Below are 22,763 nucleotides of genomic sequence, written 5' to 3' on the forward strand. Positions count from 1 at the left end.
AGGCGTTCCATGTAAGGCTTGAAGTGCAAGCCAGAGCGCGGAACGAGCGACAAAGAAGCACAATCGGCCTTTGTTGTCACGTTCAACTATCGTCAGTAAACCGACTTTACAGACAACCAATTTTTTTTAAAATCCCGTAGGAACTCTCTTATTTTCCGGAATAAAAAGTAGCTTATGTGTTAATCCAGGACATAATCTTTCTCCATTCTTTTCAGCAAAATCCATACGGTAGTTTTTGCGTGAAAGAATAACAAACGTGCACACATACACACAAACTTTCACCTTTATATTTAAGCGTGAAGTGTGATAAAAATAATTATGACTCAGACTGTAAGTAACATTACATATGTTATTTTTTTTGCGAGCTTACCGGCGACGTAAAGTGTCTGGCAGTATTGAATATTAATTAATAAAAATCTTTTGTAAAATTTACGTAAAAAATTTTGCAAATTGATCCAGAAACCTTGAAATTATCGATGTGCATAAAAAAGGGCCGAATTGAGAACCACCTCCATTTGGAAGTCGGTCAAAAATCTACACTCAGACTCAAAGCCAGTAATGTTTTTATATAGGTACCTTTAGCAGCTGATAGCTATAAATTGACCGACCACGGCACAAGTTAGCAGATATGGCACTTTAATAAGTTCACGCTATTTCTAGACTCACAGACAACCGGTGGACAAAGAGAGTAACGAGCTGGCCAGGCCCAAAAGGCACACGTGGTAGAGGAAGGCCGCATTATCGTTGGGACGATGACATAAAAAAAGTGGCGGGACCAAACTGGATGCTCAAAGCCAAAGATAGAACAAAATGGATTTCTCTGGAGGAGGCCTTGACCTGAAAAGGGTTCTTCATAAAAATACTACATACTAAATTTAAGCTACTTAAATATTTACTTTAATCACCTAGTACTTTAACTTATATTTATGTAAAATTAGAGAAGAAATAAAAGGCTTTTTTATTTTTATTTTATTTATTTGTTTTTCAGAAAACAAGTAAGGTCTGGCGAGCTTGGGATCTTACTCTTTCGAGAGGTAACTGTGAAATTGGTTGTAGGTGTCGTACATGTAGGTGTATAACTTGACATACATAAAATAATGTTAGGCAGAAATTACGTTTATATGTTGTGTAAGATAACTGCCTGTTTAGACAAGGTTGCTAAAACTTGCATATTGCACAAGAAATTTTAAGAATATAAAGTTAAGATATTTTAATTATGAAATGATTTAACAGGGCTCTCTCCGTCACTCGTGTCATACAATCGTAGTTCCAATTTCATTTGAATATTAAGCAACCAAAGTCCATGAAATTTTGCAGACATATTCTACAAACTAATATCTGTGTCTGTGGTGTTTGAGATTTTTCTAAAAATATGTAGTTTTAAAATTACAGGGGCTCAAAGATTTTTATAAAATTTTTTAAGACCGCGTAACTTTGAAACTGAATATTTTAACAGAAATCTGGAAAACCACAGACATAGATATTAGTTTCTAGAATATGTCTGCAAAATTTCATGCACTTTGGTTGCTTAATATTCAAATGAAATTGGAACTACGATTGTATGAAACGAGTGACGGAGAGAGCCCTGTTAATTAGTATTCCAATCCGCATCGGGCCACCGCGGCGTGGCAGATTATGGCCTACTAAAGCATTCTCATTCTGAGAGATCTGTGCTCAGTAGTCGACCGGCAATGAGTTGATCATAATGATGATGACGATTTAATAATTAGAACAATGATTTTGTTCGGGACTTATTTAAAACTAGCTGATGCCCGCGACTTCGTTACACAGCCAGCTATCTACCAAGTGATTACTTGAGATTTCAATTATACTGGCTCTTCCATACTAGTTTTAATATATTATGTACTAGCTGACGCCCGCGACTTCGTCCACGTGGATGTAGGTTTTTTAAAATTCCCGTGGGAACTCTTTGATTTTCCGGGATAAAAAGTAGTATATGTGCTAATCCAGGGTATAATGTATCTCCATTCTAAATTTCAGCCCAATCCGTCCAGTAGTTTTTGCGTGAAGGAGTAACAAACATACACACACACACACACATACAAACTTTCTCCTTTATAATATTAGTGTGATTATATTATCACCTTTTCACTTTGCATGCCTTGGATGGCAAAAGCTGTATTAGTCTAAGAGTTAAAGCGTCGGTATCCTATTAGGGAGGGTCGGACGCTCAGTTTCAGGCGCGCTTTTTAAGCGATTAATATACACCATTTTCTGGAAACCTGCGTGCCCGCGAGTTCTCCATAGTGTTCTCAAAGGTGTGTGAAGTCATAGCGAGTTTAGTTATAAATTGTAATAAATGCAATTCTTTTAATGATTAAAGTAGTAGGTATCACATCACACTAATCACACTATCACACTAATATTATAAAGGCGAAAGTTTGTATGTGTGGGTGTGTGTGTGTATGTTTGTTACTCCTTCACGCAAAAACTACTGGACGAATTTGGCTGAAATTGGGAATGAAGATAGATTATACTCTGGATTAGCAACATAGGCTACTTTTTATCCCGGAAATTCAAAGAGTTCCCAAGGGATTTTTAAAAAACTACATCCACGCGAACGAAGTCGCGGGCATCAGCTAGTTAAAACTATATGAAAGAGCCAGTATAATTGAAATCTCAAGTAATCACTTGGTAGATAGCTGGCTGTGTACAAAACTGCCTCATGCGGCCTTTATGCGCTTATTGTTCGAGCGGTGCCCAAAGTTTGCATAATAGCACAAGTTTTATATATCTTGCCAACGGGCAGCATGGAGTACGGGCACCATACTTCCCGAACAAATTAGGAAAAACAAGGAAAATCAAAACAATCTGCGTGCCTTACAAGAATTGTGTTACACAGTTTCAAAAAATCCATTAAAAATATGCTCCTGAGAAAAGCATTATTATAAAATCGAAGATTATGTAAATGATAAAAGAGCGTGGATTTGACCTGCAGCTCGCTCCAGCAATGCGCGGGACTTCAATTGCTTTTATATATGGCGTAATATTGTATATCAAATCTTTGAAAAGAGCAACCGCCGAGTTTCTTGCTTGTTTTTCTCTGTAGGAAAGGCATTCCGAACCAGTGGTAGATGCTTTTGACGATTCAAAAGAACTTGTAAAAGTCTAATTGAATAAAAATATTTTAAATTTTGAAGTTTGGATTTTGTGCATTTTTAAGGTTCCGTACATCAAAAGGAAAAAAGGAACCCGTATACGATCACTTTGTTGTCTGTTTGTCTGTCAGTCTGGCTATAGGGTACTTCCCATTGACCTAGAATCTTTGACCTAGGCCGTTAACCGATTTGATGAAATTTGGTATAGAGATAGCTTGCATCCCAGGGAAGGGTAGAGTCTACTATTTGTCCTTGAAAATTAGAGTTCCGACGGGAGCTTAAGGAATCTTAAATCCCAGACGAAGTCACTGGCATCATCTAGTATTTTCGTTATAAAAAATAGAATAGAATAATATCTATTAGTGATATTTATTATTTATTTTATTCAGATACAAGTTAGCCCTTGACTGCAATCTCATCTGGTGGTAAGTGATGATGCAGTCTTAAGATGGAAGCGGGCTAACCTGGAAGAAGGGGTATGGCAGTTTTTATTAAACCCTTTGGTTTCTACACGGCATCATACCAGAACGCTAAATCGCTTGGCGGCACGGCTTTGCCGGTAGGGTGGTAACTAGCCAAGGCCGAAGCCTTTAACAAACTTAATGTCCCGTTTTTATGAACAGAGTTTATGGTAACCAGATTCGCAGCTTTGTTCAAACTATAAGGGGACAGATAAACATAATTCCAGACCTAGTCACTAGCGCGGTCTCCCAGCTTCCTTACGACGGGACCTAAGCTATTCCGTGCCAAGGTTTTTGATTAAACTTGATAATTTTCAAGTTTCTAACAGATTTCTTATTAAAACTTAATCGTTCAACTACCTCTTTTAGTATAGACTAGGTTTTAGTACGCTACTTAGGAGAGCTGTCTTTATCACACTAATTTACCCTAAGTAATGTATGTTTGTATGTTTGTTACTCCTTTACTCAAAAAATACTGGACGGATTTGGCTGTTTGGAATGGAGATAGATTATTCCCTAGAATAACACATTAAAGAGTTCCCACGGGATTTTTAAAAACCTACATCCACGCGAACGAAGTCGCGGGCATCTAGTATCAAAATACACCGAGCGACAAAAAAACAATTTTAGTGTATCTATCGCTATCTATCGGCAGTTCGCGGGTAGTAGTCGAGTTTTAGTGCTGTTCAACTATACCGGGTTTCGCAAATCAAAGATTTCTCAAGACTCAAATTCCCATATAAACTTCAATGTATCTAATGACCCATCTCGACGGATGTACCTAATTTCCCGCTCTATAACCGCTGGTTTATAGCTATATCTATGGTGTAGTGGTGTATAATCGTATAATTCCAGTCTTACGATATTCATGAGGCGTGTGGAAGGAAGCGCGCTCGTTTTATTAAAACAAACTGGTTTTCTCTTAACCCGTATTCTTGTAATGCATGGTGTAACGTAGAAGCGGTAGCGGGCATTTTCATATGATTGCCCAAAAAATGTTCTAATGTTTTCTGGGTTTGAGTTTACCACTCTATCATAACCATTCTACATAACACATTACATTCTACCATAACTTCTGAAAACCTGAACATATGTAGATGTGTGGGGTATCGTTAGAATTTTTACATTATCTGACAGTGCTTCTTTTTAATCAGACAGCGCGCTGTTTCGGAGTTGTATTTCGAGAGTACCGAAAAATTATAGTTATTCAGTTTATTTATTTGTAATTTTAACCCTCGACCTAAAAAGAGTGGTGTTTTAAGTTTGACGTGTGTATCTGACTGTGGCATCGTAGCTCCTAAACTAATGAACCAAATTTAATTTAGGTTTGAAAGTTATAAGCTCTTTTCTAGTTACCGTAACCTTCACTTGTCGGGGATGTTATAAATTTTTAATTTACACTTGTATCAAATAGCATTAGTCAGCGAATTTTGGTCCTGACCGTTCACAACATAACAGGGAATTCCAGTTCGAAGTTGTAATTTCTGAGTCAACCTCGAACTCGAGCTTCAACCTGCGTGCACTGAAGCATGGACAATCGTTCAGGACATGCTCAACTGTTTGCTCGATAATCTGATAGTGTGAGTGACACTGGCTATCACACTTCAGACTAATATTATAAAGGTGAAAGTTTGTGTGAATGTGTGTGTGTACTGTATATGTTCGTTACTGTTTCACGTAATAACTACTGACTAGATTCGGCTGAAATTTCGAATGAAGATAGATACTATCCTGGATTAGCACATGGGCTACTTTTTATCTCGAAAAATCAAAGAGTTCCCACGGGATTTCGAAAAACCTAAATCCACGCGGGCGAAGTTGCGGGCATCGGCTAGTAATTTCATCAATGCAATCAATATTACTACTGTATGGTGCCATTTCCAAATGCGAAAATGTCTTTTCATACTTTGGGAGCCTATAGCCTAAGCCTGTGACTTGCACCACACGTCAGTACACCTTGAGTCCGGCTCAATGGGAACCGGTCGCTACTCGATACGAGTATGAAATTGTGAATGGAAGGAAATGAGCGGTATCATCGTGGTCGGCCGCGTTCACACCGTGATTCGTTCGCGAACATAACTTTTATTTGTTTACTAGATGATGCCCGCGACTCCGTCCGCGTGGATTTCGTATTAGTGATTTAGATATATTTTTATATATCCCGTGGGAACTCTTTGCTTTTCCGGGATAAAAAGTAGGCTGTGTGTTAATCCAGGCTATATAGCCAATATTTTATTTGCCTGATGCATGATGCATCATGCAACTAATGATAATGAGTAATATATAGCCTTGTGATAGCTTGGTGGTTAAGACGTCATCTTTTAGGGAGATCGGGGGTTCGCTCTTGGCAGGCACGTCTCAGTTTTCGAACTTATGTGCGATTTAAGCAATCAAGTGTCACTTGCTTCAAAACATCATAAGGTAGCCTGCATGTCTAAGAGTTTTCATATATCAAAGGTGTGTGAAGTCTGTCAATCCGCACTGTGCTAGAGTAGCAGACTATGGCCTAAACCCTTCTCATTTTGAGATAAAACTCGTGCTAAGCACACCTTTGACAAGATAATGAAGAACTCTCGGGCATGCAGATTTCATCACGATGTTTCCCCAGCAAAAGCAAATGATATTTAATCGCTTAAAACACATTTAAGTCCGAAAAGTTAGAGGTGTTTACTCGGAATCGAGTCCCCGACCTCTCCAATAGGAGGCCGAGGTTTTAACCACCAGGATATCACCCTTTTTCATTCATTAGTACTTTTTAAATATACTGAATAGCGGTGCCGAGCCGGTGGTTCACCTGATGTTAAGTGATTATTGCCGCACATGAAGCTCTGGTGCTTATAGTTTAAAGTAAAATCTTGTTACGCTTCGGTGTAAACGCATCCATCGTGAGATTCATTCATAAGTCTATAAGTTATAAATTAAAGTATAAACATAATGGGTTTATTAATCTCTGCTCTTGAAAAATGGAACGACGGACGGGTTTGCCTGCATTTTATGTGTTCATTCATGTTCTGTGCTACTTTTCATACTTTCTGATTGAGGTTTATGTTAATGTAATTACTTATTATGGACCTGTTTTGTATGTGCTACATTATACTAAAGTTGCCTTCAAACTACGAAATATAATATAATATATAAATATCGCTCACCCTACTTTTAAATGTCACTGATCACACTTATATTATTATAAATGAAGCAAATAGGGTCAATTTTGAATAATTATAATCGTAGCAAGATATCGAAAATTGTAGAGCCTCTGGTCTGGCTTTACAAAGATTAGCCAATGTCAAGTTTGTAGTTACATATTTGTAACAAGTTAGGGAAACTATACAAGTATGGACCCCGTCTGTGCCGGCGCTCGCCGACATACGCACGGCACCCCCTTAGAGCGCTTTCCAGTCAGTTTTAACAAAAAAAAAACACTCCAAAAAGGCAGAGCACGCCCGCCAGCTAACACCAACACAGACGAAGTCCTGTAGAGCTTGAGATATCAACAATTAATTAATGATGATTTGTTTGACGAGACGTATCCATAGTAACTCGAGGACGATGTCTAGCTTCTGCAGATCAGGAGGCCAGCCAGTGTCCTATTACATAAGGTTTTATATGTAACCGAACAATATTATATTATATTTCCGTAGTTTGAAGGCAACTTTATATTTTATTATTAACTACTAGCTGATGCCCGCGACTTCGTTCGCGTGGATGTAGGTTTTTTCAATTCCCGTGGGAACTCTTTGATTTTACGGGATAAAAAGTAGCCTATGTGCTAATCCAGGGTATAATCTATCTCCATTCTAAATTTCAGCCCAATCCGTCCAGTAGTTTTTGCGTGAAGGAGTAACAAACATACACACACACACATACACACATACACACATACAAACTTTCTATTTTATAATATTAGTGTGATTAGTATGATTTCCGTAGTTTGAAGGCCACTTTATAGGATTTTATTATTACCTATGTAGGTAGGTACCTACCTTATACCTATATCATAGGTAATTCGCTTTAATGGAGAATGAAAACATCGTGAGGAAATCTGCATGACTGACAGTTCTCCATAATATTCTCAAAGGTGTGTGACTGCGAAGTCTGCTATAGAGGTTTTTGTGTCGGGGGTTTTTTAAATTTTGAATTATATACCAACTACTAATGCCATCTAGTGTAAAATTTATTTAAATAAGAAACTACAAAGAGATGCCGTTTCGGATGGTTGTGTCAATAATTTCGGTCGATATGGTAGACTTGCTTGCATAGTTTACTTGTTTTCCTATAGATGGCGGTTAATATAATTTATGAAGCTATTTTAAAATATTTATAGCTTAGGCGCATCATAATTAAATATCCGGCCAAGTGCGAGTCACACTCGCGCACCGAGGGTTCCGTATTCGGGTATTTTTTCCGACATTTTGCACGATAAATCAAATCTATTATGCTTAAAAATAAATAAAAATCTGTTTTAGAATGGACAAGTAAAGCCCTTTCATATGATACCCCACTTGGTATAGTTATCTTACTTTGAAAATTAAAACATTTTTTTTTTTTTTCTATGATGTAACCACAAATTCACGGTTTTCGGATTTACTCCTTTACTTGTGCTATAAGACCTATCTACCTGCCAAATTTCATGATTCTAGGTCACCGGGAAGTACCCTAAATGTTTTCTTGACAGACACGACGGACGGACGGATAGACAGACAACAAAGTGATCCTATAAGGGTTCCGTTTTTCCTTTTGAAGTAAGGAACCCATCACCAGCTCACTACTAAGCACGGGTGTCGTCTCAGAATGAAAAGAGCTTGGTCATTGTCCACCACGCTGGCCAAGCGCGCTTTGGCAGACTTCACACACCTTTGAGAATATTATGGAGAACTGAAGAACCCTCAAGCATAAAGGTTTCCTTACGCAAGTCGTTACAGAGTTAACTTAGATTTCTGTGATAGACATAACTATTTTTTATTCCAGAAAATTATAAAAAAAAACTTAAAAGGACGAAGTTGCGGGCATAGAAAAGGTATCATCGGACGGACGGATGGACGTGATTCTATAAGGGTTCCGTTTTTGCTTTTGGGATACGGAATCCTAAAAATTATTCTATTGAATAGAATAATTTTTAAGATTTCATTGTAGAATAGAATCTATTCTACAATGAAATCTATTGAGTCTACTCAAATAAAAGCCAATAAATACGTATCATTCGTTATTCCTATTCCTACAATAAGGCAAACAATGAAAACTGTTAAAACGTCTATCAATATCAGCATTTCCAATGATAGAATCATTCGATTGGAGAACTTGTTGTGCCAAATAAAATATTGCCCTAAATCTGTGTAGGGCTGTCGCTAATAGTGAGATTTTTTATTCATTTGTACATCTTTATTCACCTATGGTGCTGAAACGTGGACACTGACAAATGGCCTTGTTCACAAATTCAAAGTTACTCAGCGAGCTATGGAGAGGGCTATGTTAGGAGTTTCCCTGAGGGATAAGATCCGAAATGAGGAGATCCGCAGGAGAACCAAGGTCACTGACATAGCCCAAACTATTAGCAAGCTGAAGTGGCTGTGGGCAGGCCATGCCTCTCGTAGAGGTGATGGCCGTTGGAGCCGGAAAGACCTTGAATGAAGACCGCGTTTAAGCAAACGTTGGGACGCCCTCCAGCACGATGGACGGCTGGCGGGATGTGGCTGGATGAGGAAGGTTGAGAACTGGGTGTGGTGGCGCTCTATAGGGAAGGCTTATGTCCAACAGTGGACGTCCACAGGCTGATGATGATGATGATGACATCATTATTACATACATCCTTATCCATACTTCCATGCTAATACATATTTTAAATTCTAAAGTGTGTCTGTCTGGCTGCTAGCCATTGATATTATAGATGGACAGATATTGATAGATTTAATACTCAAGTGGCACAATTTAAGAAATAAACGTTTTCCTTTCTTTTCTCTCTTTCTATTCACGGCTGTTATTTAGTTTACACTTACATCCCAGGGACGGATCAAAAAACAAATTTTTCACCCAGAAAATCAAAGAGTTCCCGCGGGAGATTTTAAAGATATACGAGTATATTATTGCGGGAAGTAATAATCCATACTAATATTATAGTAAATGCGAAAGTGTGTCTGTCTGTCTATCTGTCTGTCTGTCTGTCTGTCTGCTACGTTTTCACGGCCCAACCGCCGAACCAATTTTGATGAGGTACAGACTAGGGGTACATCCCGGGGAAGGACATAGGCTACTTTTTATCGCGAAAAATCAAAGAGTTCCTACAGAATTTAAGAAAAACAAAATCCACGCGGGTGCGCCGTGGGCATCCTCTGGTTTAATGATAACTAAGAAATAATTTATTTTTGACCATCATTACATACATCATCCCCATTCACCACATTTATTATCTCAAGAAAGAAACAAGAAAAGAAGAAGATGAGATTACGAATCGGTATAAAGATTAAAGAAGTGGCAACCCTAAGTGGATGTCGCGTGGAAATTGTAGCAATCGCGCTGGAGAAACAAATATTGTTACAACATTGTTCCTGTTTTATTCAGCTTCCATATTGTAATAACATCATAGGCGTGTACAGCTGGAAATCACTGCAAATCTTCTGTTTCTGTGACTTTGCAAATAGACCATTTGGCGAGTGAAAGAAAGAAAAGCAAGTCCAGAATCCAGAGCCAATAGAATATATCCAGAATCCTGACCCAGCGTGAATAATACTTTAATGGGATTTTTTTCAAGGTGGATGCGACGGATCTGCCCGCGAAATTCAAATTTAATTTGGTTTTTCACAATTTGTAAACTAATACGACAAAGTAGGCTTATGGCATTTGAATTGGAAGTATTATTCTCCCAGGTTTATATAAAAATTTTTACTTGAAAGGGTCTAGTTTAAGAAATTAGCTATAGTATCGACTAATTTGTGAGAATTAAATTTGAATTTCAAGAGCAGACTCGTCTTATGCCCCTTAAAGCATTATTTTTAACCCCCGACCCAAAAAGAGGGGTGTTATAAGTTTGACGTGTGTATCTGTGTATCTGTGTATCTGTCTGTGGCATCGTAGCGCCTAAACGAATGAACCGATTTTAATTTACTTTTTTTTGTTTGAAAGGTGGCTTGATCGAGAGTGTTCTTAGCTATAATCCAAAAAAATTGGTTCAGCCGTTTAAAACTTATCAGCTATTTTCTAGTTTTCTTGTAGAAAAGAAGGTTAGATAACCCTTAGGTTCATAATATTCAAGTGTCAATTGACAAATGTCAAGCTGTCAAGATGGACGTTGCCTAGGTATACATAATTATTTATTTGAAAATGATTTGTCGGGGGTGTTGAAAATTTTTAATTTACACTTGTGCAATATATTTCTAACGAAACAGTAATATTTTTTTTTATATTAAATTATAGTAGGTAGTGAATTAAAAGTAATAAATAAATCAATGGAATTAAGTAAGCCAATAGCATGGCCGTTAGGTGTAATGTACCACATTTTGATTTCATAATCAGAATTTTAGTAATAGAATAACGATAATAATGAGTAGATAAAAATATATTTCTAGATTTTCTAGCTCCGTCAAAATATCACATGATTTCTCTTGTTTAACCCTCCGACCCAAAAAGAGCGGTGTTATAAGTTTGTCGTGTGTATCTGTTTATCTGTCTGTGGCATCGTAGCTCCTAAACGAATGAACCGATTTTAATTTAGTTTTTTTTTTGTTTGAAAGCTGCCTTGATCGAGAGTGTTCTTAGCTATAATCCAAGAAAATCGGTTCAGCCGTTTGAAAGTTATCAGCTCTTTTCTAGTTACTGTAACCTTCACATTGCGGGGGTGTTATAATTTTTTTTTTAATTTGGATGCGTTACTCATGTTACTTATGTTATGGACGTGGTACTTATTATGTTTTTAAGACAATCTTTTATCTTGTAAGTTGTAACCGCCACTGAAAATTATCTAAAGCCATCAATATGGGTGTTTTATGAGACGAAGTCGAGTTATAATTCTCCCTTAACGGCCATACTTTGATGAATATTGCCTATTACGAACTTATAATGTTAAAAATGTGGCCGCAAGCCTCCAAAGATAGACATCCAAAACCCTCCCAGTCTTTAATACTTTAGATGTTCTAAATCTTCCAGGCGGTTTTATCTTTTTGCCATCTTATGGATTTATTGGTAGGTAAAGTAGGATTAAAGGTCATTTCAGAAAAGACAAAATGGAAGTTTATCCTTTTTTGAAAAAACTGATCCTATTGACTCGTTTTTACTCGACTGCCAGTTTAGTTCCTTACGTTGTATGTTAATTGTTAAGGCGCACTAAGCAGGTCTAACCGCGTAATTTAATTTGGTTTTTCGCAATTTGTAAGTTAATACGACAAAGTAGGCTTATGGCATTCTAATTCAGACAATGGCAGTATCATCTTCACAGGATTACATTAAAAAATTTACTTGAAAGTGTTCAGTTTAAGAAATTAGTCAAAATAATGAGTTTGACATGAGTAACTCGATACTATAGCTAATTTCTTAAACTGGACCCTTTCAAGTAAAGATTTTTATATAAACCTGTGAGAATGATACTGCCATGATTGTCGCAATTAAAATGACATTTAAGCTTACTTTGTCGTATTAGTTTACAAATTGCGAAAAACCAAATTAAATTTGAATTTCGCTGGCAGGCCCGTCTCATGCCATTTAAAATTTTTAATAATAGGCTTACTACAATCTGGCTCATGTCCGGCCTGCGTAGACTGATCCATACTAATATTATAAATGCGAAAGTGTGTCTGTCTGACTCCTACCTTTTCATGGCCCAACAGTTTAACCGATTCTGATGTTTGGTACAGGGTTAGCTTATATCACGGGGACGGACAGAGGCTAGTTTTTATCCCGGAAAATCAAAGAGTTCCCACGGGATTCCTAAAAACCCATCCGCTTAACCGATTTGTATGTTTGGTACCGAGTTAGCTTGCGTCCCTGTAATTGACATAGGCATTTTATCCTGGAAAATCAAACAGTTCCCAAGAGATCTTTAAAAACCTAAATCCACGCGGCCGAAGCTGCGGGCATCCTCTAGTATTATATATGTTGACGCCGGACGCGGCTTTAGTTCTAATCAGGCCATCTCAACAGTTACGTTGGTGGCACTGTACAAAAAATAAAAATTATATTGCAAATAATATATGTAGGTACCAATGTTTAGCTGTGGCAGTTTTACTACACTAATTACTATTGCTGATTAATATCGCGATGAAATGTTTTACAGCGCCACCTGTTGGCAGCTTTGTGGAGTGTGCTATGTGGTAATAACATTTATATAAATTAAGTAGCTGATGCCCGCAGCTTCCCCCGCGCGGATTTGGGTTTTCAAAATCCCGTGGGAACTTTGGATTTCTCAGGACAAAAGTAGCCTCTCTCTCAGCCATTTTGAAAATCTTATTGTTTGTTGTTATAGCGGCAATATAAAAGAAATACATATCAACTCTCTACCTACTACGGTTCACGAGATACATCTCGCTGACAGACAGACGGACAGCGGAGGATTAGTTCTAGGGTTCCGTTGGCATCCGTTGGGTACGGAACTCAAAGTCACTCTTTCACGTTTTTCCAGTGAATTCCTTTTACTAATTGGATTTTAACGCGGAAACTTTTTGTTTTTGTATTCGACGCCTGGTTACTTCCATGGCGTTTGTAAGATTTAATTGCATTGAGGATTTTTCTATAAAATGCAAGATTTTTATGAAAATCCGTCTGGATTTCAATTTCAAATGGTTAACGTTAGGGGATAATACGTCACCCACAGGGTCAGCTCTCGCCACAGCCACAGAGGGCGGAAGATTTCATCCCTTACTGGACCATAAAAGCTTTGATAAAACTTTAAAAAACCAGCCAAGTGCGAGTTAAACTCGCGCACCGAGGGTTCCGAACTGGGTATTTTTCCGACATTTTGGACGATAAATCAAAAACTATTATGCATAAGAATAAATAAAAATCTGTTTTAGAATGTACAGGTATAACCCTTTCTATTATACCCCACTTGGTGTAGTTATCTTACTTTGAAAATTGAAAATTCAGATTTCTTCCTTTACTAGTGCTATAAGACCTACCTACCTGCCACATAATTCTAGGTCAACGGGAAGTATCTTATAGGTTATCTTGACAGACGCGACAGACGAACAGACAGACAGACAACATACTATAAGGGTTCCTTTTGAGGTACGGAATGCTAACACACGGAACCAATTAGTAGGTAGGAAAAGGTAATATACCCCATTTCCCCGCGGCAATTACGGCGAGCTTGAAACGAATGAAAAGTATCCCGGGTGTAAATGACGCTACACACTAACGAGCTCCGTATACCAAGTAGCAATCAATCTAAATATACAAAAGGAAAAACTGACTGACTGATCTATCAACGCACCGCTAAAACTAATGGGAAGGATCGGGTTGAAAGGCATGCAGATATGTATCACACTAATATTATAAAGGAGAAAGTTTAAATGTGTGTGTGTGTGTGTGTGTGTGTATGTTTGTTACTCCTTCACGCAAAAACTACTGGACGGATTGGGCTAAAATTTAGAATGGCAATAGATTATACCCTGGATTAGCACATAGGCTACTTTTTATCCCGGAAAATCAAAGAGTTCCCACGGGAATTTAACACATCCACGCGAACGAAGTCGCGGGTATCAGCTAGTCTATTATGACGTGGACATCCGCTAAGAAACGAGTTTTGAAAATTCAACCCCTAAGGGCGTAAAATAGGGGTTTGAAATTTGTGCAGTCCACGCGGACGAAGTCAGGACCCGCTGGGAGAGGTGCAAGACTTTTGCAAGATCTTTGGATGGATATGGATGGATGGAGATATGGATGGTGTGGATGGTGTGGATCGTGGCGCGGTCTTTCACCATTATCATCATCAACCTATTGGCGGCTCACTACTGAGCACGGATCCTCTCAGAATACACCTATCACACTAATATTATAAAGGCGAAAGTTTGTATCTGTGTGTATGTGTGTATGTTTGTTACTCCTTCACGCAAAAACTACTGGACGGATTTGGCTGAAATTTGGAATGGAGATAGATAATATCCTGGATTAGCACATAGGTATATTTTATCCCGGAAAATCAAAGAGTTCCCACGGGATTTCAAAAAACCTAAATCCACGCGGGCGAAGTCGCGGGCATCGGCTAGTCTCTAATATTGTGAGGTGTAATATAACTTGAAAAATAACATAAAAAAGTCGGTATTTGTACATCGTAATTGAAAATTTATGTCTCCACAGACGAATAAAAACCCAAAATGATCATAACCGGGCAAAGTCACCCCCTAAGGGGCATTTAACAAACGAATTCTTCAGTTTTTGTATATTAAAAACCATAGAGATAAAAAGAATAAAGGAAAATGAACTCTATTTCTAAACAAAATTAGGTCTATCACTTTTATTAGGTAATAAATTAATATAACAGTTTAGCAATATGAGTACAGTTGGGCAATGTCTTTGATGGCGAGCATCTCTTCCCGCCACATTATGAAGCTGTCATTCAGCGTTCAGAATTAGTTTTTAACCCCCGACCCAAAAAGAGGGGTGTTATAAGTTTGACGTGTGTATCTGTGTATCTGTCTGTGGCATCATAGCTCCTAAACTAATGAACCGATTTTAATTTAGTTTTTTTTTTTGTTTGAAAGGTGACTTGATCGAGAGTGTTCTTAGCTATAATCCAATAAAATCGGTTCAGCCGTTTTAAAGTTGTCAGCTCTTTTCTAGTTACTGTAACCTTCACTTGTCGGGTGTGTTTACATTCGTAATTTAATAATATAATTTTAATTTACACTCGTTATTTATTGTGAGATAATGACAATCATGCCTTTTCCAGGACAATTCTCCAATAAAAATTTCAGGATTTTTTAAAACATTTATTTCGTGTTTTTTTTTTATGGTACCTTACCAATAATTAACAGTACTATCACCTGCCTTCGTTTTTGCTGGCGTTCTGGTTAGACCTTGTATCTTAAGCAACACCTTATCAATTATCACTATCCCATTTTATTATTTTCTGACAAAATTAACAATACACAGTCAAAAAGTGTAAAATAGTAGCCAATTCGAATAAGTCTTTGATTTTCACATCGGTACAGTCCTAACACCACTGTATGATTGCTAAACTGTAATAATAAAAACCGCAAAGTTCAAAAACAATTTATAGCATACTGCACTTTATTACAACGCAATAAGGTATACAGTTTCTCCGTCAAACCCCCCTCGTTTACATTTCAAACACTGTAACGTTAAATTGTCGACAGTCATTAAAACCTCACAACTTTATGGTTGGAATAAAACAGTATTTTAACAACGCCCCTAGGTGACCTAGGTTTTATTTTGATGACGTACCTACTCGTAGATTATGGTATGACTAGTTAATGCCCGCGACTTCGTCCGCGTGGATTTAGGTTTTTTGAAATCCCGTGGGAACTCTTTGATTTTCCGATATAAAAAGTAGCCTATGTGCTAATCCTGGATATTATCTATCTCCATTCCAAATTTCAGCCAAATCCGTCCAGTAGTTTTTGCGTGAAGGAGTAACAAACACACACACACACACACACACACATACACATACAAACTTTCTCCTTTATAATATTAGTGTGATTATGGTATGATCAAGCATTATGTATCTCAACTTTGAACACTACCACTACAGTTTTTTTTAATTTTTTTTATTCAGATTCAAGTTAGCCCTTGTCTGCTATCTCACCTGGTGGTAAGTGATGATACAGTCTAAGATGGAAGCGGGCTAACTTGGAAGGGTTATGATAGTTTTGATTAAACCCATACTCCTTTGGTTTCACCACTTTTTTTTGGTGGTGTAACTACAAATTCATCGGATTTTTCCTTTACGTGTGCTATAAGACCTACTACCTGCCAAATTTCATGATTCTTGGACCTAGAATCTAGGTCAATAAGCTGTAACCCTATAGGTTTACTGGACAGACAGACAGACAACGAAGTGTACGGGACCCTAATAAAAATCCCAACTACCCTGAGGGTACGAAAAAAAATAAACAAAAAGACCTGGAAGGACTAGCGAAGCTGAAAAAAGGCACTTTTTCCGTGAAATTCCATTTTGTAATTGAATTTCACGTGATCGCTTTACGTGCACGCCATGTTTGCGATGACGAATTTGTTAAATACGTTAAAAGTAAAAAAAAAGTTTTTTAAAAGCTTTTTTATATGACTGCCCAAAAAAGTCGTGTACAGTAAATATTGGCAGTATAAACCTGGCAGGAAATATTGTATATCGACCTTTAGAAAGAGAAAGAGGTTTCGTAGAGTGTTGTCTCTATCGTTGAAACTGACAAACGTCACATAGGTATGAGTGACAGAGACAACGCTCTACGAAGCCGAAATCACTTTCTAAAGGTCGATGTACAATATTTCCTGCCGGGTACTGTAATGTTTATGTAGGCACTTATGTTACATCGGGATTTCTAGATTCTACCATAAAATACATGAACCGATTTGGATGTATGAGGTATCCTAAAGAATCTCCTTACATCATCCCAAGTGACACTTGATCAAAAAAATTCAATATGGCGGCTGTATGACGCCATTTTCAAATGTGAAATATATAAATTTTTAGTCTATTTTTGGCAGGATAGTTTTTTAAATTTTTATTATTAGGTATACTGAAGTATATCGATAAATCACCCACTACGCAGTTATAAGGTCACAGTTATTTTTTCTTGACGCGAAGATTGGGTGGTCTTTATTTATTCTAGGACTCCAACAAATAACATAACAAATTAATAAATCCTAAACAAACAGTGTACTAGCCTGCATAAAATAACACTCTTGAAAGTAAACAAGTAAACGTAATTATGTATGAAATTAGCTTTCATCCGATACAAAAAAACCGGCCAAGTGCGAGTCAGACTCGCGTACTGACGGATACTCGGGTATTTTCCAACATTTTGCACAATAAATCAAAAACTATTATACATAAAAATAAATAAATATCTGTTTTAGAATGTACAGGTAAAGCTCTTTCAAAATATGATACCCCACTTGGAATAGTTATCTTACTTTGAAAATTGAAACACATTTTAATTTTTTTTAAATGATGTAACCACACATTCGCGGTTTTCAGATTTATTCCTGTACTTGTGCTATAAGACCTACCTACGCCGCCCATATTCTAGGTTTTGACCTACCCTAAGTAGGTACCCTATAAACTTGACAGACACGACGGACGGACGGACGGACGGACGGACAACCAGACAGACAGACAGACAGACAGATAGACAGGCAGACAGACAACAAAGTGATCCTATAAGGATTCCGTTTTTCTTTTTGAGGTACGGACCCCTTAAAACTAATAAAAGTAATAATTACTATCATATTTTATGACCTCGATAACTCAACGGATAAGGAGCGGACTGAACGGATAAGGTCGGTGGTTCAAACCCCACCCGTTGCACTATTATCGTACCTACTCCTAGCATAAGCTTTACGCTTAATTGGAGGGGAAAGGGGAATATTAGTCATAATGATAAACTTGGCTAATATTGAAAAAAAAATCAACCCATTATCCGGCTTATTATTACAAAGGTTCTCCTCTATGAAGAGCTCCAAAGCATTTCATACTAGAAGCATTTATTTAACATACATAAAAAATCAATTAAATTTTTTGGACCAGATGGTCCAGCACTATGCGAAAGCATTGGGTACATTGCGTCTTCTCTCTCAAAGCTATACTCTAGGTGACTGGTAAGGTTCCGTACGTTTGCATAAATAATTATAAACTACCCGCAACAGAGCGATGAATTTTTTAATTACTAATTTGCGTTGGCTTGTTATGCTTTTACTGGCTTCTACTTGGTTCATGACTATAGTTTAATGAGTTTAAGCTGATTTAAGGGTGTATACTACACAAGTGTAAATTAAAAATTTATAACACCCCCGACAAGGGAAGGTTACAGTAAATAGAAAAAAGCTGATAACTTTCAAACGGCTGAACCGATTTTCTTGCATGATAGCTAAGAAAACTCTCGATCGAGCCACCTTTCAAACAAAAAAAACTAAATTAAAATCGGTTCATTCGTTTAGGCGCTACGATGCCACAGACAGATACACAGATACACACGTCAAACTTATAACACCCCTCTTTTTGGGTCGGGGGTTAAAAACAAGTAATTAATAGTAGAAATGAAGGCAATGAAGGCTCACTCCGTCAAGATATTTAAATAAATAAGACTCTTCGTACAACGTAATAAAGTGTAATTCAGCTCGCACAAAGTGCGGGTTAAAATTACACAAACGCCTCTCATACTATTGCGTAAACGATTTAGCTTATATCTATCTCCCTCTTTCTTCACTACATCAATATAATATACTAATACTTTAATGCGAAAGTGTGTCAGTCTGTCTGTTTGCTAATCTTTTCATGGCCCATCCGTTCAATCAGTTTTGACGAAAGGTACAGAGATAGATCGAATACGAATCGAATTGTAAATGATAAAATAGCATGGATTTGACTCGCTCCAGCAATGCGCGGGACTGTAACTGCTTAAGTACAGTATGACAATACTGAACACTTGAAAAGAGCAACCGCCGAGTTTCTTGCTGATTCTTAGTAAAATACCTCCGCAGGGTCGGATCCCACTTTCCGAAGCTTTAATGGGCTAAATATCTTGAGCCTGGATAACTTGCACTTGTAGCGTTAACAGAAAAGTTTCGACTCCGCGTGGACTATACAGATTTTGTATATATGAATATTATTGTAAATTGAACAATTGAAGAGAGCAACCGCCGAGATTCTTGCTGGTTCTTCTCAGTAGGAACGGCTTTCCGAACCAGTGCTTAATTATTTTGACGATTCAAAAGCACTTGTAAAAGTTTACTTGCATAAAAATGCATTTCTATTTCTATAGATTGGACCTCAGAAAATCAAAGATTTCCCGCTTGATTTTAAAAACCTAAATGTCCTAGGTACATCATTAGGGTTGAAGAGTTGCGATTTAGTTCATCAGGTGATTATATTAGATCACCCATAAGTTGCTTGGTACTTATAATAGACTAGAAGATGCCCGCGGCTTCGCCCGCGTGGATTTCGGTTTTTTAAAATCCCGTAGGAACTCTTTGATTTTCTGGGATAAAAGTAGCCTATGTGCTAATCCAGGATATTATCTAAATCCATTCCAAATTTCAGCCAAATCCATTCAGTAGTTATTGCGTGAAGGAGTAACAAACATACACACACACACACACACACACACATACAAACTTTCGCCTTTATAATATTAGTGTGATTAGTGTGATTAGTGTGATGTGATATCAATAGTTTGTAAATCCCAATGGCGTAGGAGTGCAGTACCCTGGATCATCAGGGTTGAGGAGTTGGGTCTTGGAGGTCTGTCATATAGAAGTTGCTCGGTACCTACACCAAGCAATAAACCCGCAGAACATATTACCAGGCTTAGAGTTGAATCCAGAAAAATTATGGGACCAACTCGAAAACTTCTAAACGTTTGTTAATTAGTCCAGAAATCTTGGAGAAATTGGTGAAGGTTAAACTACACTACAATATACTATATATTACAAGTATTGGTACGTAAAAACCCCCATCTTTTTGGAAATCGGTTAAAGAGTAAGCGATTATTATTACGTTTCGTTCCTTCCATTTCACTGATTAATAATTCGTTTTAGATCTAGATTCTAGAATGAAAGAGTGAATAGTCCTAGAATTTTGTCAAAGCTATTTTACCCGACTACGGCAAACCCAAAAAAATAAATGATTTTAGCAGTCTATGTGTGTATGTTTGTATCCAGATTCTGTGTGTTCCACCGTAGCGCCAAAACTACTGGGCCGATTTTGATGAATGAAGTGTCAATCGATTCGTCGTAAAGGTCCGGGTGACATAGGCTACATTTTATACGAAAAAATTGACCTATCAGATATTAAAGGAAAAAAGTGGGTGTCTTCAAAAATTTTTTTTTTGCTATTGTATCGAGTGGGATGTCAAATGAAAGAGGAGAAAATTCTGAAATCAGAAATATAAATGTACTACAACATTAAAATATGCCAAGAAACAGAAAAACAATTTTACTATAAGATTTCAGAGTTTATTAAGACGATCGCAGTCGGGTTTTAGTTTTCAACTTTATCTTGTTAGAACTAAACGTTGTCAGTTTCTACTCGGTACTACTGTATCGTATTCTATTTTGGATCGTTCGTAAATGGTGCGATTTAGGCCCAATCTTCTGTACTAATACTTAAGCAGGGTAGTAGCGTTGGCAAAAAAATATACGTTGAAAAAAAAAATAGCGAGCAAACGAGCAGGCGGGTCACCTGATGTTAAGTGATAACTGCTGCCCATGAACATTTGCAGCATCAGAGGAACCGCCGATGCATTGCCGGTTTTTCAGGAAGTTGTTGGTTTGCCACTTGAATAACCCCATGTTGTAATCTAGTAGGAACACCGCCGATGGGATAGATTCCACAGTTTGCATGTGCATGGTAAAAAAGATCTGACACAACAGGCGGTCGAAGTGCACCAGTTATAAGGTGGTAAGGGTTATAATGCTTGCGGTGGCATGCGGTGCGGTTGTAGAAAAAGGATTTTAACATACGAGTCATCATCATCAACCCAGTACTAAGCAATGGTCTTCTCTAGCTGACTGACTGATCAGTCAACGCTCAAAATACTGGACGGATCGGGCTGAAAGGCATGCACACAGCTATTATGACATCGACATCCGCTAAGAAAGGATTTTTGAAAATTCAACCCCTAAGGAGGTACAATAGAGGTTTAAAATAGAATATATTTTTATTCAAATAAACTTTTGCAAGTGCTTTTGAATCGTCAAATAACTTACCACTGGCTCGGAATGCCGTTCCTACTGAGAAGAACCAGGAAGAATCTCGGCGGTTGCTCTTTTCAATTGTTCAATTTACAATAATATTCATATATACAAAATCTGTATAGTCCACGCGGAGTCAAAACTTTTCTGTTAACGCTACAAGTGCAAGATATCCAGGCTCAAGATATTTAGCCCATTAAAGCTTCGGAAAGTGGGATCCGACCCTGCGGAGGTATTTTACTAATACCCCCCCCCCCCACCCTTACATCCCCCCTACCAAATTCCTTCTCCACAAAGATTAAACAGTTTTTGAACTTGAATTAGGCACGTTAGGTTAACATCGTTGGTGATAAACAGCTTATCGGAGGTTTGTTGCACCCGGAAGGCGATTACCCAATTTTTTATTTTTTTTTAAAGAATATTAGCCATGCAAATCATGACTAATACTCCCCAATTCTCCTCCAATTAAGCGTAAAGCTTGTGCCAGGAGTGGGTACGACAATCGTGCAACGGGTGGGGTTTGAACCATCGACCTTTCGGAATTCAGTCCGCTTCTAAACCGTTGAGCTATCGAAGCTTAAAGGTGCCCACGCACTCGAACTGAACTGCAGCTGAACTGCACGTCGCGGCAGCGCCCCGCACGATATTCTCTCCAGCCGCGACGCACGTACGTCACTGCCGCGCGTCGCGGCTGGAGAGAATATCGTGCGGAGCGCTGCCGCGACGCGCAGTTCAGTTGCAGTTCAGGTCAAGTGCGTGGGCACCTTTATTATATTATTAATTTTGGATCTTCCTATAGGGGTTTGAATATACATTTTTTTAATTAAATAGCGAGCAAACGAGCAGGTGCGGTCACCTGATGTTAAGTGATTACCGCCCCCCATGAACATTTGCAGTACCAGAGGAACCGCCAATGCACTGCCGGCCTTTCAGGAATTTATTGGTCCGCCCCTTGAATAACCCCATGTTAAACCCTGGCTTAACACATAGCCTAATTATTTTATCCCATAAAATCAATGAGTACCCTAGCGATTTTTAATCCCCGACCCAAAAAGAGGGGTGTTATAAGTTTGACGTGTGTATTTTGTCTGTGGCATCGTAGCTCCTAAACTAATGAACCGATTTTAATTTAGATTTTTTTTTGTTTGAAAGGTGGCTTGATCGAGAGTGTTCTTAGCTATAATCCAAGAAAATCGGTTCAGCCGTTTGAAAGTTATCAGCTCTTTTCTAGTTACTGTATCGTGTAACCATCACTTGTTGAGTGTGTTATAAACTTTTAATTTACACATGCTATTCACTAGTGTATATTGATACCAGTAAGGGAATC

The 22,763-nt window shown here is 37.9% G+C and overlaps 1 long non-coding RNA gene across 1 annotated transcript; it reads right to left on the minus strand.

The window, feature by feature from the left end:
* Window positions 1-662: 662 nt before the first annotated feature.
* Window positions 663-21,593, minus strand: LOC123878042. The gene is made up of 3 exons (XR_006798730.1): window positions 21,580-21,593; window positions 12,797-12,802; window positions 663-880 (listed from the first exon to the last, which is right to left on the minus strand). It is a non-coding gene; the product is annotated as an uncharacterized LOC123878042 (long non-coding RNA).
* Window positions 21,594-22,763: the final 1,170 nt, after the last annotated feature.

The sequence above is a fragment of the Maniola jurtina genome, chromosome 25, assembly GCF_905333055.1.
Source record: "Maniola jurtina chromosome 25, ilManJurt1.1, whole genome shotgun sequence".
In the NCBI taxonomy this organism is placed as follows: domain Eukaryota; kingdom Metazoa; phylum Arthropoda; class Insecta; order Lepidoptera; family Nymphalidae; genus Maniola; species Maniola jurtina.